This window comes from Mastigoproctus giganteus, chromosome 3, assembly GCF_048544385.1.
Source record: "Mastigoproctus giganteus isolate SK-2022 chromosome 3, ASM4854438v1, whole genome shotgun sequence".
In the NCBI taxonomy this organism is placed as follows: domain Eukaryota; kingdom Metazoa; phylum Arthropoda; class Arachnida; order Uropygi; family Thelyphonidae; genus Mastigoproctus; species Mastigoproctus giganteus.
In genome coordinates, this window is record NC_143577.1 from 197,949,439 (window position 1) to 197,976,352 (window position 26,914).

Sequence of the window (26,914 nt, forward strand, 5' to 3'; positions counted from 1 at the left end):
CAGGCTAAGAGTAGGAAACTTGCTTCTTGCCCTAATGGTAGCCGAGCATTCTGGTTCCAAAGGTGTTTTTCCTTCTCCTTGGAAATTTGCTCATATCCAGCCATTTCCTAAAAAGGGTGACAAATCCCTCCCATCCAATTATCGTCCTATTGCAATTACTTCTACTCTTTCTAAAGTAATGGAGACATCAATTAACCGCCAACTCTTAAACTACCTAGAAACCTTCCATCTGATCAACGATCTCCAGTATGGATTCTATCAGTGTCGATCCACTGGTGATATTCTGGCTTATGTTACCCATTTATGGACTAATTCAGTGGAAAGGTTCGGTAAAACACAAGTAGCTGGTCTAGACATCTCAAAGGCTTTCGATCGTGTTTGGCATAAAGGTCTTCTAAACAAGCTTCCATCTTATGGTTTGCCAACTGTGTTTAGTAATTGGTTATCCAGTTTTCTCTCTGATCGCTCACTGAGGGTGATGGTAGATGGCTCTCTGTCTTCTAACTTCTCCACTAATGCCGGTATCCCCAAAGGTTCAGTTCTTTCCCCCACTCTTTTCCTCTTGTATGTTAATGACCTTTTTCCATTGACTGGAAATCCTATCCATAGTTTTGCCGATGATAGCACATTGCATTCCACTTTCCATTTTGAGAAACCTTGTCCTGCTCAATCAGCTTCAACTTCTCGAAAATCTACTACCAATTCCTTAAATGCCGGTCGTCAGGTAATTCTCCAGTGGGGCAAAGACAACTTAGTTGATTTCAACCCTTCTAAAACTCAGTCTTGTCTTATATCTCGCTAAAAGGATTCTTCTGCTCCTATGCTTATCTTTAGTGACACTCCAATTTCTAGGCAAAATGATATATCTCTTTTGGGGATTACCCTAACTTCTAATCTCTCTTGGCACAAGCACATTACAAATATTGCTTCCTCTGCATCTAAAAAACTTGGTTTTCTCTTTCGCTCTTGGCGTTACTTTTCTTCCAAACAGCTGCTCACTCTGTATAAATCGCAAATCCGCCCTGCTATGGAATATTGTTCCCACATCTGGGGTGATGCCCCTAAAACCTCACTTAGGCTTCTTGATTCCATTCAGAAGAGGGCAGTTAGGTTAATTAATGATTCATTTCTAACAGAGTCTCTCCACTCGCTTTCTCATAGACGTACTGTTTCTGCTGCATGCCTCTTCTACAGATACTTCCATGGGCACTGTTCTTCTGAATTGGCTTTTATAATTCCTGCTCTCTCTTTCAAAACAGTCGGAACACGTGCCGCCACCAGCCAACATCCATTTACTGTCCAACTTCAAACACACAGAACCAACTTTTCATCTTCCTCATTTATTCATTCAACTGCCGTTTTCTGGAACAACCTTCCTTCATACGTATTTCCTGAAAATTACAATTTACAGAAGTTAAGTCTAATGTCAACAAATATCTTCTTTCGTCTTCTCAACCTCCAATCCAAGCACAGTACTAAGTACTATAGGTTCTAATAACTCTGGTGTTTGGGGTTCACATAAAAAAAAAAAAAAAAAAACGAAGCTTGTGCTACTCATAGAAATGTTTTTTGAAAATTAATGTTGCTAAATCACCTTTCCTAGATGTGTATTTGACCTTTAACAAAATTGTAAGAAAATATTTTTTAGCAGCCGCATTATAAATGTCTCAAAAGTGGTGTCTAACTTGAAACTTGTATTGTTAACAAATCTTGCTATGATGTATATTTGATTAATAACAGAATTTGAGAGAAAATTTTCTATTCAAAGCTATTATATGCTTCCAAAAACTAACATCAGATCAAAAATGAACTGGAATAAATGTGAGTTTTTAAAAAAATAACTGCGACATTTATATGAGGAAGTTAATCTTTGCAAACTAGACAGTATTACTACTCGGGTTAAAAAATAAAATAAGAACTTTAATTTTCTTAAATTAAAGTTTTTATTAATTTTTCATGTATTAATTTTTTAAAATTAATGCATGATGTGTTCAGTGTTTAAAATTGCACTCATGTGGGGTCATTTAGACCGTGCACATCTTTACAAGTTAAGAGAATATAGTGCAGTTTATTTGTAATACAAATAACTAGTATCATTATGGCTGTTCCACAATCACCAAGCATAGATGAACACAAAATTGTTTTAATATTCATGAACTAGTATAGTATTACTCTAAGTTGTGTCGAGTAAAAGACCAGCTGCCATATTTTGACAGATAGGCAATTAAATTCTTTCTGCTGTTAATATGATAAGAATTGACCACAGAATAAACTAGATACGATTCTTTTTTACATGGGGGGAAAAAAGGTGATTTAATGAAGCACAAAAGAATAGCAGACTAGTAGCACAAAAAAAGAATAGCACATTAAAAAATGTTTTAGACATAAAATATTGATATGAATGTATTACTCCTGTCCATTTTTCAGTTGAAAAGATTGTCAAGTGGTGCACAAAATTTTAAATATATGCATATATTTCTTCTTATGTGTAAAAATACTTCTTTAAAAAATTAAAAATATCTATATAATAGATGCTGTTATTCACTTCCATTTTCAAATTTTCCTTAGTGTTTACAGCTTGCAGAATTTGAAATGTACATCTGTCACTTTCTGCAGACTAATATCCATCTTGACTGAATATTGTTTCGTTTTCCTATCTGTTTTTTTTAGGCAAAAGCAGTGACTAGTCTTTCAACATGGAGCATGGGAAACTGTACATATTTATGTAAACCATGGGAGTGGAAATACAAAGGGTACTAGGAAAGTTTTGCAATATGACGCAACAACGAATCACAGGAAGCTGTTTGTTGCTGCATGTTGAGACATGTTCATACGTGCATAGTAGCCGCCGCGCCAAGTCGATGGGCTCAGTTATTCATTAGTAGTGAGAGTGTAAAGTGCTTGCGATGGCATCGTGGTCACGAAATGAGATAAGGACAGTTTTGCGGTATAATTTCGTGCGTGGTTTAACCATAGACCAGTGCTTAGAAGAAATGACTCTTGCACTAGATGATGATTGTCCACATCGTACAACGATATTCAGGTGGTATAGAGAATTCCAAAGGGGAAATTTCACTCTGGAGGATTCTGAGAGGCCGAGAAGGCCACGAATGTCAGTTACGGAGGGAAACGTTACTGTTGTCAGGAAAATGCTTGACGAAAACAGGCGAGTGACCTACCAACAGATAGAGGATACTTTGGGGCCTAAATGCACCAGCAATTCGTTCGATTCTGCAAAATCATTTGCACGTGAAGAAACTTTGTTCTCTCTGGGTGCCGCATCAACTGACTGAAGAGCAGATGACGCGACGTGTGACTTGGTGCCGGGAGATGTTAAAAAAGTTTGATAAGGGACAATCTCGGTATGTGAACAACATCGTGACAGGTGACGAGACTTGGCTGTACTATTACGATCTGCCGACCAAGGCTCAAAACAAAGTTTGGGTCTTTGATGATGACGACACACCCGTAATTGTCAGAAAATCCTGATCTGTAAAGAAGAAAATGATAGCTGTATTTTTCAAATCGAGTGGAATTGTGGAACGTGTCGTTTTGGACACGCAGAAGACAGTCACAGCTAAGTGGTATACTGAACAATGCCTGCCTAAAGTCATTGGATCTATGAAGAACCTGCAGCTAAAGTCAAGAATGGACACCTGGTACCTCCATCACGAAAATGCTATCGCTCACCGCGCCAAAGCCTGCACCGAATATTTGACCACGACAGGACTGAAACTTCTCGAGCACCCTCCCTACAGACCAGACCTTGCTCCCTGCGACTTTGCACTGTTCCCGCATGTGAAAATGAAGCTAAAAGGGAGGCGGTTTTCCAGTGATGAGGACCTTCTACGGGCTTGGGACAACGAGTGTGCTTTACTCCCTAGTGAAACTTGGCAGAACTGGTTTAAAGATTGGTTTCGGAGGATGGAGAGGTGTATTGAATGTAGAGAAAATTACTTTGAAAAATTAAATAAACAAAGCTGTATTGCAAAACTTTCCTAGTACCCTTTGTACAGTAACCTTGGACTTGAAACAAATGCAAAATTGAAAACTTTAGCTATGTTTTCATCTATCATGTCCCACACTACTCATCCAGAAAATAGTTGCTTAAACATATAAATGGCATCTGACAGGTGCCTGCATTTAATTACTCGGTGAAAACCAAAAAAGGCTAGGACCTACTGCAGTAAAAAATTTACTATATTTGTAAAGCTAGAAAAAAAAAAAGAAAGATTTTTGAAAAGCACCTATCAGGTGCTTGCCCACTGCTTGTTAGTTTAAAGTTAATCTTTTATTTTCACTGAAATGGGACCTAGGGTTGCAATTCTATATTGTTGTACTTTGTATTCCAAATGTGGTCCAATTTTGGGGATTAAAGGTACAATAATGGTTGTTATGTGTTTAAATAGTAGTTTTACTTTTGTATACTATTTGCTGATCAATTATTCACAACTCAGAATACTCTCCCTGAAAGAGAACATCTACCTGTGTATGAGAAGCCAGTGAGCTTTGAAACAGCTTTCCTGGTGGTGTCTCAGATTTTTAAATGTATATGGCAGATTTCCTTTTTTCTGATGATGCTATATGATTTAAATATTACTAGCAGTTCAGTGGAGTCATCAAATGTGGTATTTCTCTATGATAAAAGAAGCCCAGCTTTAAAGTACAATACTTGTCCCTTAATGTTTAATGATAGCAAAAATCTGCTAATAATTGAAATCAAATGCCGTATACCCATCACAATTTTATTTGAAGTACTTTTCCTCTTCAGTAATAATTCTGCATGATCATGATTTTTGGTTTGCATATTAGAAATTAGATCTAATATTGGATCTGTTTTGTCAGAGATCCATTCTGTACACAGGATTTTTATTGATTATGACAGTGAAATCCAAATAATTGGATTTCATTTTTTTTTAACACAAGGTGCTATCCATTAACACCTGTACTAGAAGAATAATTTCTGCATTTTAGTCAGGATTGCTTTTTTATTAGTATTAGTAGGTGGCAAATGATGCTTTGTTTGTTATTTGGTTTTTAGGAGCATTAGCAACTAAGGCCATATTGCTCGGGGATATGCGGTGGTCATTCCTCGACCTTTCTGCATCCTCCGTATTTGGTGGTGACGGGCTCGAACCCCGGTCTAATCAAGAAGCGTGTGATACGCACTGCTGCTCCTTCCCACCTGGCTATGGAGGCGCCGCAAATGATGCAAGAGAGCAAACTTACACAGCATAAGCCAAAAAAAAAAAAAACTGCTACATCACCTAGCCATCCTCTCCAACAGTTCATCTAGTTCTTGAATTTATTCAAACTACCTCTCAATAACAGATGGAAATTGATTCCAGCAATCAGCTAGCTGAAAGCAAACTTCCACACATCTGTTCTGAAACAATCCTTTTTCAATTTGAATTTTTCTCTCCTTGTGTGTTGTTGAGTAAGAGAAAGAATGCCATCAGCAATCGAGCTTACTTAATCCATTCAAGGCACCTCAGTCACATTTCCTTGCAGGCGGCTTGTCTCCAGATCCTGCAGTTTGCAGAAGTGAAGCACTTTCTTGGTAAGTGCACCATTTTGTTCCTTTCACCGATCATCCAGCCTTTCTCTACACTTGTTCCGGCAGATCTACATCCTTCCTGAAATGAGGCCTCCGAACCTGTATGCAGTACTCAAGATGTGGCCTAACCATGGCCTTGTACAAAGGGATAACCACCTCCTTATCTCTGCTAGCAAAGTTCCTATATATCATTGACAAAATCCCATGAGCTGTCCTGACAGCTTGTGTGCACTGCTCAGAAAACGTCTTACCTGGCTGCACAATTTCCCTTTCCCCCATGTCTTTTTCATTTTCCACCATTCTGAGTGTAGTACCACACAGTACTACAATTTGGTGTTACTGCTACCCATGTACATACCTTGCATTTGTTAATGGTAAACTTCTATTGCCATTTTTCAGCCCATCTGCCTTATTTACCTAAATCTTGTTGCAGTAGCATGCATTGATTACTGTCATTAACACCTCACCCTTTGTTTTAACTGCACACTTGGACATTAAACCTGATATACCTTCATCTCTCTTATTAATAAATATAAAAATCAACATTGGGCCCAGAATTGAACCCTTTGGATTTCACTAATAACATTAGTCCATGAAGAGAAGTGTCATTGATAACTATTTCTGGCTATTCCCACTTGACCAGCCCTTTATCCATAGCAGTACCCTGCCCTTAATTGCACCCTGCTCTAATTTATATAGCAGTCTTTTATGTGCAACAGTATCAAAAGTATATCAGATATGATGTTTAATGTCATATACTTGAATTTCTCCCAGAATTCCAAGTATATAATATCAAATCAGTTGGTTAAGATCACCGCTTAACAATTCTATGCTGCAACTGCAGTATAGCTGTACTCTCATCTAGGTAGACCTGAATTACTTCTTTAACCAGTGACTCCATTATTTTCCCTGGAACATAAGCTAAGCTAACAGGTCTGTAATTGATCCTCCCCCCTTTGTGAATCAGGGATACATTTGCACATCTCTGGTCCACAGAGACCTCCCATGAATACAACGTTGCTCTCATAATTATGGCCAAGGATTTACTTACCTCCTTCACTGCCTCCTTAATATAACTGATTAGATCACATCCGCCCTAAATGCTTTTTATGTTTAACTTCAACAATTTCTCCTCCACTATACTCTTAGTTATTAAAAAATTATTTACCTCCCTGTTGGAATTTGATAAACCTCTGCCATCCCTTTCTCTACAGAATTTCTTGTGTGTTAATATTGATGCAAAATACTTATTCAGTTTTTCAGCGACCTGATCAGGATTATCAACAGTTAAACCATTGATATAAACTGGGTCAGTGGTATTTATACCCTTCTGTCTTCTATTGTTTACATAAGTAAAGAAGTCTTTACTGTTTTTCTTTGGATCCTTTTTCAGAGAGACTTCTCATAATCTGCTTCAGGTTTTCCAACCTCCTTTGTGATTTAATTTGAGACTAGTTTATAACTATAGCAGGCTTCCCTGTCTCCTGGCAATTTATATGCATCCCATGGATTTTTCTTCTCTACCATGAGTCTCATTAAAAATGTATGTAATATTAAGTTTTTGTTTCCATATTGCACACATTATTGTGCGTAATATGAAAAACAGAAAAAGAAAAGTGTTGAAACGTGTGCACGTTGAGCACTTGTACAGATATGAGGGGTGTACCAAAAAGTTCATACCCTGACCTAGATAAAACATCAGAATGAAGATGCCGTTTTTAATATAAGTTGTCTACATGTTCAATAACTAACGTGTGAAATTTCATTCCCGCAGGTGAATATAAGCCACATGCGGAGCCCAGAATCTGAGCAAGGATACTATGGTTAACTATCAAGCAGTGATCAAGTTCCTGCATTTACAGGGAAAGAAAGCTCAGGAAATTGATGAAGAAATGAAAGCTGTTTATGGCCAGAACTGGCCATCCTATGACACTGTAAAAAAAGTGGAAACGGGAGTTTCAATGCGGTTGTACAAATGACGAGCCAAGAGAAGGAAGGCCATCAACATCCACAGACAGTAAGACGGTTGCAAAGGTTGAGCAGTTGATGCTGAGTGACAGACGTGTGACAATTCATTTCATCGCAAATGCAGTGGGAATTAGTTACGAGTCTGCCCACAGCATTTTACATGATCATCCGCACATGTCTGAGATCTCCAAGATTGCTGATGCCTTTGCAGATGCAATGTCGAATGCAGTGTTCTCACCAACTGTTGGATTTGTGTAATACGGATGTTGAGAACTTTTTTGATCAGTTGGTGACGAATGCTGGGTGTATGATCCGGAGACTAAAGACATGTCAAAGCAGTGGAAGCACACCTCCTACCCACCTCCCAAAAAGGCAAAGCCCACTCCATCTGCAAAGCAGGTGATGTTTTGGGACAGAAAAGGGGTTACCCTGGCAGATTACCTATCTCGTGGTTCCACACTTACCAGAGGATACTGCAGAAATCTTTTGAAAAAGTTACGCAGTGCTTTCAAGGTGAAAAGGCATGGAATGTTAACCAATGGTGTCCGTTTTCTGTCAGACAATACACCTGCTCACACGCCCGTTGCCACCACCGACTCTGTTGCCCAGTGCAGCTTCAAACTACTGCAGCACCCATCCTATTCTCCTGACCTAGCACTGTCGGAGTTCTTCTTGTTTCGAGAAATAAAGAAACCATTGTGTGGACACCGCTTTGATTCTTCGCAGGAAGTCATCAGAGAAGTGGAATCGTGGTTTCAGGCAAAAAGTGCAGACTTCTATGATCAATGCATTAAACAACTGATCCACAGATGGGAGAAATGTGTTACTGTACATGTACCGTAGAATTGGATTAAAGTTCCTGTGAAGTTTCACTTTTCTAGGGCTGTTATTTCTAGGTAAGGGTACAAACTTTTTATATTCCCCCCCCCCCCCCCCCCCCGTATAATACTCCTTGTTTTATGTTCCTTTATACTTGTCATTTCTCCGTGGTTTTTCTATTATATATTTTGCATAATTCAAAATACATATATTTATTACCCAAATTCTGCATCATTAGCAACACTAATGTTATGAGAATATTGGCAAGTGAAGTGATGCATTGCATATCCTTATCTCAGTTCTTCTCAAAAAGTTTTGTGTTAGGTACTATGATAAGGATATTAAGAGGTGCACTTAAGAATTATATAACTCGTATATAAATCAGATATATGTATATATATATGTCTCTGAAAGTTATTATTTATCTGTATTATCAACTGAAATCATAAGTAGAAAGCTGGTCCACATCATCGAATCCAGGACCAGCACAGTCTAGACCAGAGCAAAACCAAATTAAGGAAGACATTGCCAACTCTAGTAAGTTTGCGAAACTGTTATTAAAAAATCAATTTTTTGCTTCATGTCTGTGAACCTGAAAAGAGGATTCGGTCAGCAGACAGCATGGTCTGATGAATGGGTATCAGCGAGATACCTGAAACATTACCTAACACATAGTAACTCCCTGTAGTATAACAGTGGTTTATGATATATATTAATAATTTGTAATGAAACTGTTATTACCTATATAATTTGCCTAGTTATATCAGGTATTCATACTCCATTATGTAACTAATTTCTCTGTAAATACTGTCAGACTCTTATGATTGTCAGCTTCTTATTCATATTTTCTCCTTGCCTGCCAGTTATTTTACATATTTTCCTTTTACCTCATGTAACTTGGTAATTGCATGTAACCTGAAAATGACTGTTGTCACAATCATTTCTATACTTAATTTTTGGAGTACTGCAAAACAAGGCCTATATTTTTCAAATCCAACATGCTGAATACACCAGCAATTGTGGAAATTTTTATCTGGGCAGTGTTCATTTTGTAGTAAATTTGCCTTGTATACTGTTAATTTTGCTTTAGTCACATATATGTAGTTGTTTAGTGAATGGACAGTGTGCTCTGATTTTTTCGAAATGAGCAATTTAAAAGAACAAAAATTTTCAACTTTTGTTCAGCTCAGGAAAGCAATTTATTAATGTGTTAGCAATTTGACAAAAATTATCATAAAAAAAAAAAAAAACTTCAGCCATTTCTTCTGAGAATGGTAGAATTATCTGAGATTTTAGTACTTTCATAACCATTTTAAAATGTTTTTCCTCTTCTTATTTGTTACTTATTTATTCTCCATGTCAGTCAGCTGCTAATTAATAGGAATGTTAGGGAATATAAAAAATGGTAGCCTTGTTAATTAATCATCCATTATGGATGGTTCCCAACACACTTGGGGGAACCATCCGTATTAATGTGTAATAGAGAGAAATCACATGAATTTATTTGATTTCTCAGGATAAAGACACATGGGAAATAGCTAATAAATTTCAGGTTAAAACACTACTTCATTGCATGCAAATTTTGGACAGAATGACAGAATTTATTGAAATCAATGAAAGTAATAGATTTCACAAGTAATAGATATTCCAATAAACCAACCACTTCTTATGTCAACTTTTACACTTTTGAAAGCCTTGTGGTGATTGTTTGAAAGAAGTAATGAAGTGGTTGTTAGATTAATTATTACACTTCCATGATTATTCTATAAGTCAAATAAAATGACCAAATGTAGTATAATTAAAATTCTTAATTAATTTAAAATTTATTACAGAATGCATAATCAGTGTTATTCTGTGAATATTAATTATTAGTTTCCTCAAAGAAAGCATTAAGATTGCCTTCCTTGGAATTTTTTCTTATGGCGCACCTCTTTGTAGCAAGAGATATCAAGAATGTCCTGCTTCATTTTAGTGTTGTATTCAAAACTGAGCTGTTGTCAGTTGTGGTATTAGTATTGGCAATATGATGCATGGAAGCAAAGCTTACACAGCACCAGCCAAAAAAAAAAAAAAATCCCACAGTAACTAGGTGGATGTTTATTCCAACAATCAATTACTCTTTGCTAATGTAAAGTACCATACATATATTTTATAATCATCCTTTTTTTATTTAAATTTGTTTCAGTTCGGAAAGAGTAAAAATGTCAACAGCATTTAGTTTACTTAACCCTTTTATAGCCTTGTACACTTCACTTGGGTTGCCACTCAGTTGTCTAGGTAAAGAAAAAAAAAAAAATCCTGGATAATTAAATTCCCAGTTAATCCAAAAATATAGAAAAATGTTCAACAGTTTACATATATGGCAATAAATAAAAAAACTTTAGCACTACTTGCGTGTATGATGCTTTCCTTTATTTTTTACGATGTCGCGTATGGTTGGTCACCATCATTATAATGGTTCATTAAAGATTTAATGGATGCACCATTTTCAACTTTTGAATAATTTCAAGTTTTTGTTCAATTGAAAGCACAACTCTTTTGCATTTATCCATCATTTTCACCATTTCTAAACAAAAAAATATTTAACAAATAACAAAACAAAATTTGCCTTTTTGTAGTGCAACAGAACACAACAATCCACGCGATGCAATAAAGCAAACTAAAAATTTCTCTCTCTCTCTCTCTCTCTCTCTCTCTCTCTCTCTCTCTCTTTTTTAGCAGCTGGGATTGCAGGATAATAGGTACATTAATCTTCCGATCACGACTTATAATGCCGCTTCTTGTCGCTTATTTATGACTTGAAAACATCTGTTTGTACCTATTCTATTTATTACTTGAATTTTATGATTTCTGGTTGATATTCTTTTCTTTTCTTTTTTTTTAATTTGGAGTCTTGAAGTGTCCTGGTTAATCCAGTGTATTACATTAACCAGGAGTCTGCTGTATTGCAATTACTAAACCTTAGTCTCTTTTGGTAAGAATATCCTTTTGTGCTTGCAACTAATCTCTTCTACAACAGATCTATGGCCTTCCTAAAATGAGGATTCCAAACCTATTTGCAGTTTTCAAGGTGTGGCCTAACCATTGTCTTATACATAAGGATAATCTTCTCTTTATCGCCTGCTAGCAAAGTTATTGAATATCATTGTTAAAACCCCATGGGTTGTTTTAGCCTCTTTTGCAGCAATATGTGGAAGTGGCTAGAACACTTAAGCATCATTGAGGAGAAAGCTATGACTCTGTGATTATTCAAAAGCAAATGAATTTGGACATGATGCACTGGCTTTCCTAGCCAAGTTGCGAGTCGTTTATGTGATTTGAAAGCCAGGGCTTGCTTCCATTACTCAAAAATGGTGGTTGAAGTAGCCAGGACTGTTGAAAAAGCTGCAGTAAAATTGTCAAAACATCTATTGGTATTGTGAAGTAGACAGCATATAGTTTTTTTCAAACATTTAATGTTTGAAAAGCTTGAATTCTGAGGAAAATTTTTTCAGTGCATCACAGTTTCAGTGTGAAACTCCTCATGCATTGTAAAATTTAACTAAAGTATCTTTGCTGTTATTTGCATATACAATAAAAAGGCTTTGGTGATCCTTCCAATTTTCAGAGAATAGTTTTACAAACACTTCGTGGCTGAATTGCAGATTCCTTATACAAAGAAGAAGAGGTTACTTTCAAATTTTTGAAAAGAATCTTGCTCATTTAGATAATTTTTATCTTAAAAATATTTCTTCGTTGAATGTCTAAGAGTATGAAAGAGTTGATTTATGCATGGTTACTGCACGCACATCATTTCTACTACCAAGGTAGTATGAATGCATCGTTTAATTATATCTCATATTGTGAATCAACCTTCACAATGAGTGGCCGAAGTATTGCACTGCTTTGAATAAGTAATGCTTCACCAGTGGAGAAGGTTAATGTTACTTATTCTTGGCAGATACCACTGCCCAAGAAGCACCGTTTTGAAGCTTGTTGGCTTACTTATCAGTGAGTGGGCAGGTACCCTGTTGTTGCTGTAGTGGCAACCGAGTTATGAAGTAAGTATAAGTCCACAATATGAGAGATGCTTGATGGTATGCATAGTTTAATCTAAAAATATTTCTTGGCTGAATGCCTAAGAGCATGAAAGAGTTGGTTTATGCATGGATACTGCATTACTTATTTGAAGTGAAGCATTATTTGAATACTTACTTGGATAAGTAAGTTGTTTGAATACTTATTCAAAGCGGTGCATGTATCACTTACAGTATCATCAAAATGAGAAAGTAGATGTACCATTAATGTTGATGTTACTAATTTGCTGGATATTCCCATTATTGTCAATATAATAAGGAATTATCTGAGCTTCGGAGAGAGAAAGTTTCCGAGGGTGCCTAGGACTCCAGAATAACACACACACACACACACACAAGAAAAGTGTTGGCAGAGGCATTCGGTATAATCGAAGAAAGCCTGGAGCCCATAGAAATGTAGGATCCAAACACTTCAAGAGTTGCATCAATCTTCAGAAGCATGTCAGATCTCCTAGTGTGCCATAGAGAGATTTATCATGAGAACAAATAAGGTAACATAACTGTATAAAGGTCATTGCATCATACTTCACTAGCTGTAAAGAGGGACCATTGCCACTTATATCAACTAACGATCGACATTCTTTTGAGACAGATGACTCTGAGATCCCATATGACTCTGATGACTCTGAGTGTGACTAAGGTGGCAGAGTCCTTTGAGAGCCCTTCTGTTCTCTCTCTCTCTCTTGCTCTAATTAAAATCACCTTACTAAAGAAAGTCCAGAATTCAAGACATAAGTAGCCAAGGAAAATAACATCCACTCCGATGCCAATGGAATGTTGGCAGGCCATTTGAAACCTTTATAGCTGTGGTTCCCAACTGGTGGTTCACAAACCGCTAGGGGTTTGCAAAAATGTTCCAGGGGGTTCACACTAAAAATTCTATAGTGGCATCTGCTTAGATTTACATAGGTATATTATTGTGAACTACGAAATATAACTAATAATAAACAATAAAGTAAAATAAAAAGCAAAGAATTGCCAAAGAAAGAAATCACATCTCCCACACTTCTGTATAATTAATTTACTATCTTACAGTATATCATGTTAAATAAATGTGTTCCATACAAATTTTTTTATTTTTTTATTTTTTCCATTCTCAAGTACCATTGTTGTGTATGGGTACTTTTTTTTTTTTTTTTCTTTTAGAACCTATAGTACTTAGTACCATTCTTGGGTTGAAGGTTGAAAAGATACTTGGTGACATTAGAATTGAACTTTTTCAGATTGTAATTTTCAGGAAATACATATGAAGGAAGGTTGTTCCAGAAAACAGAAGCTGAATGAATAAATGAGAAAGAAGAAAAGTTGGTTCTGTGAGTTTGAACTGGGACAGTAAAAGGCTGTTGACAGATACTAAACATGTATTTGGACAGCTTTGGAAGAGAGTGCGGGAATTATAGAGGCCAATTCAGAACAATGCTCATGCAAGTATCTATAGAAAAGGCATGCAGCAGGAACACAAAGTCTATGAGATGGGTGAAGAAACTCTATAAGAGATTAGACATTAATTAACCTAACTGCCCTCTTTTGAATGGAATCTGGAAGCTTGAGAGAGGTTTTGGGGGCACCATCCCAGGTGTGGGAACAATATTCCATGATAGGGTGGATTTTCGATTTGTACAGAGTGAAGAGCTGTTTGGAAGAAAAGTAACACCGAGAGCAAAAGAGAAAACCAAGTTTTTAGATGCAGATGAAGCAATATTTGTAATGTGCTTTATGCCAAGAGTGAGATTAGAAGTTAGAGTAATCTCCAAGATCTTGCCTAGAAATCGGAGCATCATCAAAAATAAGCATAGGGGCAGAAGAATCCTTTTTGCGAAATATAAGACAGGACTGAGTTTTAGAAGGATTGAAACTAAGTTGTCTTTGCCCCACTGGAAAATTACCTGGAGATCAGCATTTAAGGATTTGGCAGTGGATACTCGAGTAGTTGAAGCTGTTTGAGCAGAACAAGGTTTCTCAAACTGGAAGGTGGAATGCAATGTGCTATCACCAGCAAAACTATGGATAGTATTGCCAATCAACGGAAGATCATTGATATACAAGAGGGAAAGAGTGGGAGAAAGAACTGAACCTTTGGGAACACCACCATTAGTGGAGAAGTTAGAAGACAGAGAGCCATCTACCATGTTGAAGCTTTGAGCTTCAAAACTGGATACCCAATTACAAAGAACAGCTGGCAAACCATAGGATGGAATGTTATTTGGAAGACCTTTATGCTAAATACAATAAAAAGTCTTGAATTGTCAAGAGCAATGGCTTGAGTTTCACCAAACTTTTCCATTGAATTTGGCCACAGATGGGTAGCATAATGGAAGTTTGGTTGGCGACACCAGCCTCAGGAAACTATGGGGCCTCAAATTCTGGGTGCTGAAGTGGGCCAACTTGTGGTCGCACCAGATCTACACTACATCTAAATCTGCACTCTGCTCCAACCTGCAATACACACCCACAGTCCACAGAGCCCATGTGCTAAAAATAAAGGCATTCTTTCATCTGTGCTCAGCTAAGCATGATCACATCAACATCTGGAACATGGTTGGTTGGCATTTGCCATGCAGACATCTTTGCAGTACCCCCCCCCCCCCTCCTTGTGCTCAACGCTCCAGAGGTTACAGAATTTCAAGAGACACTTCCCAAATGTGACTCTGGATACTCTCAACTTGCTCAACATTGACCTGTGCACTACAGACAAGGCATATCACGATGGCATCTTGTCCTATCTTTCCATTTGTAAAGGACAGTTGTGTAAGTGCCGGTATTAGTTATCCGATGTCATTTCATATTCTGCTCAACTTGTTTTTTTATTTAGTTATTTATTATTATTTTTTTTTTCTAATAAAAAAAATCACTTGTATAAACAAAGTATTGTAAGATTCCTCTGGCTTTCTGTGTAAGGAATCTCTATTGTATACAATTTATGTTAATAAAGAATCTTATTATTATTATTATAAGCCAGAATATCACCAGTGGAACAACATTGATGGAATCCATACTGGCGATTGTTGGTCAGATGAGAGATTTCCAGATAGTTTAAGAGTTGGAGGTTAATCGATTTCTCCATTACTTTGGAAAGAGTAGAATTAATTGCAATGGGACGATAACTGGATGGGAGGGATGTGTCACCCTTTTTAGGAACTGGCTGGATATGCACAAATTTCCAAGCAGAAGGAAAAACATTTGGAATAAGAAGGTGAAAAAATATGACACAAAACAGAAGTTCAGGGACACATGATTTGAGAACAAGTGGAGAAATACCATGAGGACCTTGAGCTTTCTTAGCATCAGATTCATCAAAATCCTTCTGACATCCTTTTGACTTAAGACCACATGAGGCATTGAGTGGAATGCTTTGAGGTGATTTTCCAAGATCATCAGTGCATGAGTTATAAGAAAAATAGGATGCTAGCAGGTTAGCTTTATCTTAGCCTGTTCGAAATCTAGTTTGGACTGATTAATATCTGCTTTACAAAGTATAAATAAGACTTAATAATAATTTTTATTATTACACAATGTTGCTTATAAAAATGTAGTACTGGAAATATTTCAGAATAAAAATTGAGAAATATTTTACGATTTCAGTGAATATAGGCTTAGTGGTTCGCATTAAAAATATTTTGTTGAAAGGGGTTTGCAAGTCACAAAAGGTTGGGAACTGCTGCTCTATAGAGATATGAATGGACTTCTAGTGTGGGGGTATATATCTAATTCCTATTTAACTTGGTTTTGAAGGTAGAAAGGTTGCCCTTTACAACTTCACTGTCTGATTATTTATCATTGCATCAACATGCTATCCTCGGTCCCTCCCTCCCACTGGTCATTCATTCCCTTTCCTTGTTGATACAGTAATTGGCATCATCGTGTTCAATGTGAAATCGATAAAAAAATTGCATTAATGGCATCTATTATATTAATACTACATTTATCATGTTTTTTATAGTGAGATATATTTAGTTGTTTATGAAGACCTTTATAAGAGTGTTTAATATTATGGAAAAAAGGTTGAAGGTATGGAACAAACTCATTTTATTGTATAGGTTTTCAACTTACATATTAACCATTGTTTCATAAGAACTGGAAACATACACGTACAACCTGAAAAGTCAGCATTAACTATCAAAATATGAAAAATAGTCCTGAGAAAAGGAATCCTGCTTATACAGTTCTTTAGATCTGGCCCATTGAAAGCAAGAATTATCTAATGTATTTTTTATTTATTTATTTTTTTTTTTTTTTTCAAAATGTAATATATGCAAACAAAAAAAGCAGGAAAGGGTGTTAAAATCAGAAAAAATAATCACAAGAATGCAAGGTATAAAAACATAATCTTAAAACAGTGACTGCTAAAAATGAACTTTATATAATGTTCATTTCCATAATTATTCTCTGAATAATTATGAGTCATATTAGTTATATATGATAATGAAAATCTGTTAGTGATTTTCCTAGTTGCATACTTTTATTAATATTAGTATTACTAGTGGCAAATGATGCAAGAAAGCAAGCTTATACAGCATTAGCAACAAAAAAAAATTCCCATTTCACCTATCCATTCCTTCCAGTGGTGTGTCTAAGTCTTCCTTGAATTTTTTTAAACTATTCACTTGCACAACAGATGGAAGTTTGTTCAAGCAATCAACCACCTGCAAAGTAAAGGCAAACTTCCACACATCTGTTCTGCAACCATCCTTCCTCAATATGAATTTATGGTCCCTTATGTGCATAGGCTGAGAAAGAGGAAGAATCCCATCAGCATTGAGCTTGCTCAATTCATTCAAAGCATTAAATAACTCAATCAGAGCACATCATAGGTGCCTAGTCTCCAGACACTACAATTTGCAGAACTGAAGCCTTTCACATTAAGAGGACCCCTTTGTTCCCCTCACAAATTTTGTTGCCCTTCTCTCTAAACAAACCTGTATACAGTACTCAAGATGTGACCTGACCATTACTTATACCAGCATTTCCCAAACTGTTCCACGGAACGCTAGTGTTCCATGAGATGTGAACACGTGTTCAGTGGAAAACCCTATTTAATAATTAAAAAATAAATTTTGCATATTTGTAGCATACACCACTTTTGTATCATTCTAATTATTTTATTTTATTATTATTATTATATATATTTTTTGGTTATTAATATACTGTACTGGCATCGACTAATCAAATAGACCTCGGAACACATTATTTTGGCGGGCTTTGCATGAAGAAGTATGTGTAGATGTAATGACATCTATGAAAAAGTAGCAATGTAGTGATCTAATATGCCATTCATATGTGTTTTAGCCTGGAGCAGACAGGTTGAGGGGGAAGCGAACTGATATCATGCTCCATTTGGGTGGGTGAAACAAAGTAGCCTTCTGCTGACACGTTCTTGCATGTTTACACAGTAAGTCTGTAGTATTGCAGAAAACTAGTAAGCATAACTAAACTCACTTCCTTGTATAAATATTTTTTTGATAATTATCAGTATTTCAAAATATTATAAATAAATGACCATGGATTTGTGGTTGAAAAAATGAACTTTAAAATGAGAAGCAAGTGTGTCTCGTAGTGCAACTGTGGGAGATGAAAACAAACACAATATTGTGACACTTCAAAGTGAGGATGAACAGTCGCAGCCTTTTGTTCCCCAAAAATCCGAAGTTAAAAACAGGAACCAACTAATAAAAGACCAAAACAAAAGTATGATGACAGTTATTTGAATTTCAGCTTTGCAGGTGTTGGAAATAAAGATGCTCTTGATGCACAGTGAGTCGTATGTGATAAAATATTAGCAAACAGTTATTATATTATTATTATTAACCATATGGTGCCTGTGGGTTTTGCACGTGTGTGTGTGTGTGTGTGTGAGAGAGAGAGAGAGAGAGAGAGAGAGCAGAGAGAGTCAGAAGTAGAAGGGAATCACCAAAAAAGAGAAGAATGATGATATCCGGCTCAGGACCCTATGTGTGCCAAGCACATACTGAACAGATATGAGCCAATAATTCTGCATTGAAAGGGCCATGCCCAGCCAACAAGTATGTTGTCTGCGACCCTGGAAAGAACCATGCTGCTTCGGATAGATCCTGTCAACTTGTCGCAGGAACTTATGTAATCAACAGTTCTTTGGCTCCAGCTAAACTTGTGTTCCGTAAATATATTGTGAGATTAAAATTTTTCCAAGATTAAAAAAATTTTGGGAAATACTGGCTTATTCAATCATCTCCTTATCCCTGCTTCCAAATTCCTGTTACTGCTACTCATATTCAGTACTTTACATTTGTCAAGATTAACCTTCAATTGCCATTTCTCAGCCCAGCCACCTAATTTTTCTAGATCCTGTTGCAGTGGCATACCATAAGCACTGGCATACCATGATTATTGACGTTAACTACCCTGCAAACCTTTGTGTCATCTGCAGACTTGGACATTAAGCCTGATATGCCTTCATCAATATCATTGATCAGTATAGAAAACAGCAATGGGCCCAACACCAAACCATGGAGGAATCCACTAATAGCAGGAAGAGCAATGTGTATTGATTACCACTCTCTTTCTTTTCCCACTCAAGCATCCCTTTATCCATAGCACCAACTTGCTCTTAATGCCACACAGCTCCAATTTGTACAGCAGTCTTTTATGCGCAACAGTATCAAATGCTTTCCCTGAATCCAAGTATATGATATCCAAATTCTTTTTTGCATCCAGTTCCTTTCTGACTGCATTGTAGTAACAATGAAATTGGTCAGCCAAGATTTCCTGTTAATAAACCCATGCTCTGTCAGAAGTATAACTGCAGTCCTGTGTAGATGGTCCTGCATTACTTCTTTAACTAGTTCATAATGTAATTCAATAATATTTAAAAAAGTAGACTTACTTAATGTTCTCTGTTACAGTATGGGGTTTTGCTGCTTGTAACTGGTTTTTGAGAGGTCCCAAGTCCTCTTCTAGACTAAACGATCTATAAAGGCCTCTTCAATTGAGGCTGTAATCAGCTGATCTCAGGCAGAGTTAGTAGACCCCCGTGAGTTATTCTGTTTTTTTTTAGCCCACAATATGTCCACGAATACACTTGTTCAGGCATAATACACAACAGTGCAGTATGGTTTAAGTCATCGATCTGCCTAAAACTCTACAGCTTTCTTAATGATTAAAAAAGTGGGCTTGCCTACTATATAAAATAATGCACTAATAGCTTGCTTCTATAATAGTGTAATAATAAAAGAGAAGATCAGAGTTATTTCCACACTCTCAGAGGCAAACTTTATGGATAACTGGTTCATTTAATGTGGCACTATCTTCAGTATGTCTGCTGCCATGTGTGTATGCTTCAGTGCAGTAACTTATAATATTCATATGCACTGACATATCTTTTTTGCACAGGGAGTGCAAATGCAACAGGGCTCTGAGCTCATGAGGTCCCAAAAGGAAAAGAGATAATACTTTGTGAGCCAGTAAAGAAACATTACACCATAGCCTAATCTTGATCATTTTTTTTTTTTTTTTTTTTTTTACCCTTGGAACTCTGCCACTGCTTTGCATATCATCATCACCACCACCTTTCTCTGCAAAGGTACCCATTGCAGGTTGGGTAAAACTTCTGACATATCCTTCAATAAAATGGTTAAAGGCCTATAACATGTCCATTGTTATTAATATTTTGAACTATGGAATTGTTAATAGCCTCTTTGAAATTGACACTGTTTCTTCATATATACTGTGCTGGCCCTTTTGTTTTTTTTTCTTCTTTTTTTTTTCCCCTCAAGCCCCATTCATATTAATTTTTTTCCATTGGCTAACTCTATTCTTTGGCACTTTTATTATGTTGAAGTGCCAAAAAAAAATCTAATTATGCCGCCTTACATTTGGTGGTAGCCATTCTGCTCTTCCAGTGTGTAACGTAAATAATACAATTTAAACTGATGCTCTTAGCATTAGCATTAGTTGAGGCATATGATGCAAGAAAGCAAGCTTATACAGCATCAGCCAAAAAAAAACCCCTTCCCGTTTCCCTCATCCGGTCACTCCAATGTTTGTTAGTTCAGCCTTAAATTTATTTAAGCTATCAACTTCCACAACAACAGATTATTATTATTAGTTATATGGTGCAAGGAAGCCTGAGGCTTATACTGCACCAGCCAAAAAAAAAACCCGATTTACCCTGAGAGAGAGAGAGAGAGAGTGAGAGAGAGAGAGAGAGAGAGAGAGAATCACCAAGAAAGAAGAAAGATGATATCCAGCTCAGGATCCTGGGTGTGCCAAGATGGAAGTCTGTTCCAGCAATCAACTACCTGCTGGCTAAAGGCAAACTTCTGCACATCTATTGTTCAACTGTCTTTCCTCAATTTTAATCTATGCCCCCTTAGATTTGTAATCTGGGCAAGCGGAAGTATCCCATCAGCATTGAGCCTGCTCAAACCATTCAAGGCCTTGTACCTCTATCAGATCACCTCGCAAGTGCCCAGTCTCCAGACACTAAAACTTGTAGCATTTATGCCCCTCTGTTCCTCTCACCAATCTTGTTGCCCTCTCATTCTAGCAACTCTTAATCCTTCAAGAAATGAGGTCTCCAGCAATGGTCACCACACACACACACACCTTGAGTAAGCAGTACTCAAGGTGTGTGTGCTGACCATTGCCTTATACAAAGGTATAATAACCTCCTTGTCTCTGCTAGCAAAATTCCTATATATCATTGACAAAACTCCATGACCTGCTCTGGCAACCCGTCTGCACTGCTCAGAGAACTTCAAATCTGACTGCACAATTACTCCCAGATCTTTTTCATTCTCCACTTCCCTGTATGTAGTACCACACATTTGGTACATTTCTCTTGGGTTACTTCTACCCATACACAGTACTTTTCATTTGTCAATGTTAAACTTCAGTTGTCACTTCTCAGCCCATCTGCCTAACGTTTTTAGATCCTGTTGCAGTAGCATACTGTCTTTACTATCATTAACAACCTGCCAACCTTTGTATCATCTTCAAACTTGGATATTAAGCCTGAAATACCTTCATTAATATCATTGATAAAAACACAAAACAACAATGGGCCCAGCACCAAACCCTGGGGAGCTCCCCTAATAACATTAGTCCACATAGAGCAGTGTCCATTTATTACCACTCTTTGCCTTCACCCACTCTATCATCCCTTTATCCATTGCAGCAACTTGTCCTTAATGCCATACTGCTCCAATTTGTACAACAGTCTTCCATGTGCAACAGTATCAAAAGCTTTCCTGAAATCCAAGTATATATGATATCAGAATTATTTTTTACATCCACTACTACTCCACTGCTACTCCTTAAGATTTGATAGTTGTTCTCATTCTTGCATAAGAATGTTCCTCCCATATTCATTTTATTAATCCTTAGTTTTAGTTGCCAAGCTCTACAAACTGTTATTAGTTGCCAAGCTCTACAAACCAATACACTCTAAGCCATTCCTCATAGTGATAATGCTAAGCACTCTTCACCAGTCTAATCTCCTTTGAAGTTTTGTATCTTTATATGTAGCCTCAGACCTGAGTTCAGTATTCCAAGTTTGGTCTCATCATCATATGTGAGAGATTACTGTGTGCCCTTCTTGCCCCCTGTTTGCACTTCATGTTGTTCTCAAGTGTTATAATCCCCAAGTCTTGTCACTCTTTCCAAAGTGCAATATTTTCCATTTGGTAGTATTAAACTCCAGATGACCGTTTTTTTTTTTTTTTTTTTTTTTTTTGCTATAATTATCAGTTGGTCCAAAACCTATTAAAAGTAGTGTGGGTTGGTTCTGATTGTTAACCCACCTGCCTCCGTCACTCCTTTAAGTCATCAGAAAACTGACAGCTTTCCCTGTATTCCCTCATCAGTATCATTTAAGAAGATAAGAAACAAGAGGTTTGGCCCCTGTTCTCCAGGGCACCTCACTGCTACAATTTACGACTCTCTCTCTCTCTCTCTCTCTCTCTCTCTCTCTCTCTCTCTCTCTCTCTCTTTCAATCAACCCCTAATCCAAATAGAGGCTATTGTACACATCTGCTGATTTATACAATACTCTCTCTCATGAGGAACTCTATCAAAAGCCTTACTAAAATCCAGATATATAATATCTAAGAAGTTATTCTTGCATACTGTTACTTTATAACCATCATAGTAATTAACCAGATTTGTCAGGCAAGGTCTTCCCATTATGAAACCCTGTTAGGACCCGTTTAGGATCCCATTCTTGTCAAACTGATCCTGTTTTACCTTTTTTAACCATAGATCCCGTGATATTTCCCGTGATATTAACAGCCACAGAAGTGAAACTCAGTTATATATAATTGCACATTATTTAATTTTTTCCTTGTGGATTCCTGTTGAAGTTGATATTCAGATGTCTTGGTGTGTGTGTGTGTGCTAAAGCTTCTCTTGCATTGTATTATTGTTTCTATTCTTAAACATTGCAGGTCTGAAATACCACATTGCTCGCTATGAGATTTCCTTTACATAATCTTAAAGTCAGAAAAGGCCCATTTCATTCCATGTCTCAGGGTCATTAGCTGTTATCTGCATCCAAAAATAAAAGTAACAGATTAAGTTCAATATGGCCACCACTGTAATCTTTTCTCCCCCCCCTCCAATCCTGATTTCCTGCTATCATAGATCAGGATTGGATAGTGTTATCTTGCCACATTGCCTGGAAACTGCAATCTTTGCCCAAGACTGGCAAACTTGACAGCACTGTGGTCAAGTTAGCTGGTCTTGGGCAAGGATTGCACTTTTTTCTCACAAAAACTCAGGTTTTTCATCTAAAAAAAACAGGCAAACCCACCACATAATATATGCAGTTTACAGATATAATACACTGACACAGTTTTTGTTGCTTTGGCATAAAAACAACTGTAGAAACTACAACTGCCACTTATTGTACAAAATGTGTGCTCCTTGTTTAGAGCTGCTGATGTGAACAATTGTGCTGCAGAAACTACTCCTTGTACTGCTATTAATCATGATTTTACAACTGCATCTGACAAATGCTTTAATAAATTAATTAAATTTGAGAAGGACATAATGTGGAATACTAAGTATGAAAGATTTAAGATGACACTCTTCCATGTAAAATATTTTAATTGGATTATTGGTATGCAAAAGACACTTGGTACATTAGACCAGGTTTGTTGGCTATTTTTGATTTCAGTATTTCAATGTCTTCAGGCCAAGGTTTTTTGGTGTTTGGGAGGAGTTCTAAAATTTGACCATGGGAGAACAAACTGTTATCACACTGTAAAACTCTACCTGTATCACCTAAGGTAGAATCCTTTTTGTGATTCAGTTTTTTCCTCCATGGTCAAGTTGTAGAACCCCTCCCAAACCCAAAAACCTACGTCTGAAGGCAGATTTCAATATTAAAATCCAAAACATAGTCAGTTTATTTAGTTTGTGGGATTGTTTGTGGTCTAATTGTACCATTTGTCCTTTGCATACCTACAAACCAATTAAATTACTTTGTGGAAAATTGCTTACCTGCATCTAGCCAGTGATAATTGGTTAGTTGCAGATAAACAATATATTAATGTTGGAAGCAAACAAATTGTATCCATGTTTAATCTTTTTAATCAAGGAAATTAGAATGCTCAGTACACTGTGTCTGACTTTCTTTGGCTTTACTTGGGCATTGATTATGAGAACTGTGGTTCTACTCAAGACTGCTAACTTACTTCTTCTGGAAACGAAATTATACAAACATAATTTGACATCCATCTGATTGCAAAACAAATTTATAGTCAATCTGAAAACTGAGCAATAGCGACTATGGTCAGTAAGTTAAATTGAAGAGGCTTAGGTCAGTAAGTTAAATTGAAAAGATATGTATTGCAGAGTGTTTCAAACTGACTACCATATTTCAAAACATGTTTATATATATAAAAATTTTGACCCCCATCTTTTACCACTGCAGCACTGCTGCATGCCACCCTACAGCTGTTCCTTTACTAATTTCAGCATGACCAGGCTATGGAGCCTACAGATCTAGAATGACAACTTCACATTCTGCCATAGGTAATGGTGTGATTGGAGGCCAGTGACCAGTTCGCCTGCCAGTACCTTGTTGACTGATAAGACCCTTCTTCTTTCTTACCAACGGTGTCAGCACAAACGAATACGCCATTTCAGTTAGAGGTATGTACATATGATACTATTGAGAAACTACTACAACAATCTAAAGTGACTGTGTGGTGGGATGTCACAACAAAATTTCTCCATTGACTGTTCTTTAAGGAGAAAGAGAATGGTGCTACAGGAGTGGTATGCTGCATTCTGTTGTCAGCAATGGATATACAAGGCTGTGTTGAATTGAAGATAAAATCATCATCATCTAAAATTTCCTGATGGACCCCTTCCCACATGATCACACTCTTAGCAGATTCCTAGCTTTGGCCCTCTCTTTAGTAATGTGTATACTACAGTGGCCCTGCTGTCATTTACCAAATGAAATAAAAAGCACAATTTTTTTGAGGGCCCATGAGGAGATTAAAAAAAAATTATTTTCATCATCACAGCAGCATTTTTAATTTGTTTGTAATTGTGTGGACTTAATTTTACATTGTCTCTTACAATATACATAGCAGCAATTCATTTGATTTGCTAATGAGCTTCAAAATTCATCCTTTGTAAATTAATTTTGTTAAATAAAAATTCTCATAAAAAATTAATAGCAACACTACTAGCTAATTTTTCAACATAATCAAAAACTTCACAGGAAAAAATTTAGATTTTTCAATGTATTTCTTTGTAAAATTGTGTTTTATCAACTGTTCTTAAAATTTATTTTAATTCAGTATCTATATCATGTGGCACCGTAAAAATTTCAAATGCCTTGCTTATGTCCACAAAAAAAAACATACACACACATTCACAACTAAACATGCTAGTTAAGCCATAAATAGTTCTTTGGCATGCATTTTCTGCAAATCTATAAGTGAATTAGTTTTGAAAAAGATTGTTTGCAAATTTTCATTTTCAATTTACTAATTTGCTGCTCTGCATTATGTTTTTATGCCTTTACTGTTGGAACACTTAAACCAATAGTGACAGAGTTTGGGCTAATGCTCACTTTAAAAATGAGTATATTACCCATATTGACTAAAATTACTAATATAATTTTTAATCATTCACCAAGAAGGTAAATCTGTGATTCGTTAAAAATTTGAAGGCTTTGTAACTGGTTTCAGAGCTATTTGGCTCCAGACAACAACTGGCCACAATTAGCAACCTTGTATCAGCAGTGAATAAATGTATTGAATCTAAATGGGCAGCCAAGAGGTGTGTGTGGAAGAAAAACACCCTATTGCGAACATAACATTCATTAAATGTATAGTGTAACCACTGTTAGTCAGCAGCAAAAGCCCGATAAGAAACGGTACTATTTAAATACCTCCATTAAAATATTACTCTGAGTCTTTACTAATTTACAATAAATGAATCGAATTTACCTTTCAGTTCTATAATTTTATCAGACATTTTCTTCTCTTAATTATCTCATATGTGAAAAGTACACATTGTATTCTGAATGTCCAGTTCTTTCGGTTTCTGATATTAAATGAAGTTCACTGTTTTTCGAACATTCATATCTGATTCCATAATAGTAATTCTTATGGAGAATGCCATGAACACAAAGAGTAGTGAATAGTCTATTTAATTCCACAAACTCTTTTTGGAAAAAGACAGGCCTGTCTGATCTCACTCCATTGCTTTTGTTCCATTTTTGAGTTCTGATGGTTGTAATAAGGAGAACTGCATGAAGCATCAGAATGGACCACAAGTGTCCAGGCCTTCTTTTAAAAAAAAATTTTAACTAACAGTTGAAAAATTCCTTAGATAAAATTTTCTAATTATCAGGGGATAATTAGAAAATTTTAGGGTATATTAATTAAAATGACACCTTTCCTTAGGCCTAGGTTTTGTCTTGGAGTTAGTAATTGATTATGAAAGAACGATGATAACAGCAACTAAAAGAAGACAAACCATACTTAAAAGATTTTGCATATGTGGAGGAAAAGAAACAAGTAGATTGGAATGAATTAAAACGTGCAACCCACAACATCTATAGGCCACTCGTGGCTCACTAGGTTCTTTTGTCGCAGGTCCTATCACTTGATTTAGTTATGTTTTTCGATTAAGTACCAAATTATTTTCAAAGTTACTCTGCCCAATGGCTGTTATTTTTGGAAAACAATGACTTTTCTGAAAAATTAAGAAAAATGCTACAAGATTTGATGTATGATACATCTGAAGAACATATAAACATATTTTATTAACATCAAAATAAAATTCAAAACAATAGTTTTCCATCAAATATTTTGTACAGTGTGGCTAAATCCTAAAGTATGATCAATGCACAATCCCAAATCCCAGGTCTTGATTCTCATCTTTTCTTTTGCTCTCTTTTAATGTGTACACAAACATGGCAGTATCTGATTATAATTTTCTTTCATAGGTTACTAGGCACAGTAGAAGGAAAATAATGTGTACTTCAAAGTGTTTC

At 36.4% G+C, this 26,914-nt stretch overlaps 1 protein-coding gene across 4 annotated transcripts in view; it reads left to right on the plus strand.

Annotated features, from left to right (window-relative positions):
- LOC150088559 (uncharacterized) overlaps positions 1 to 26,914 on the plus strand; it is a 478,816-nt gene that overhangs the window by 392,670 nt on the left and 59,232 nt on the right. For 2 of the 4 annotated variants that reach the window (XR_016546738.1, XR_016546739.1), the window contains exon 18: positions 24,373 to 24,549. The exons of the other annotated variants lie outside the window; for them this stretch is intronic. The gene's annotated coding sequence lies outside the window, so the exon portion shown is untranslated. The remainder of the gene's footprint in view (positions 1 to 24,372; positions 24,550 to 26,914) is intronic. 4 annotated transcript variants of the gene reach the window in all.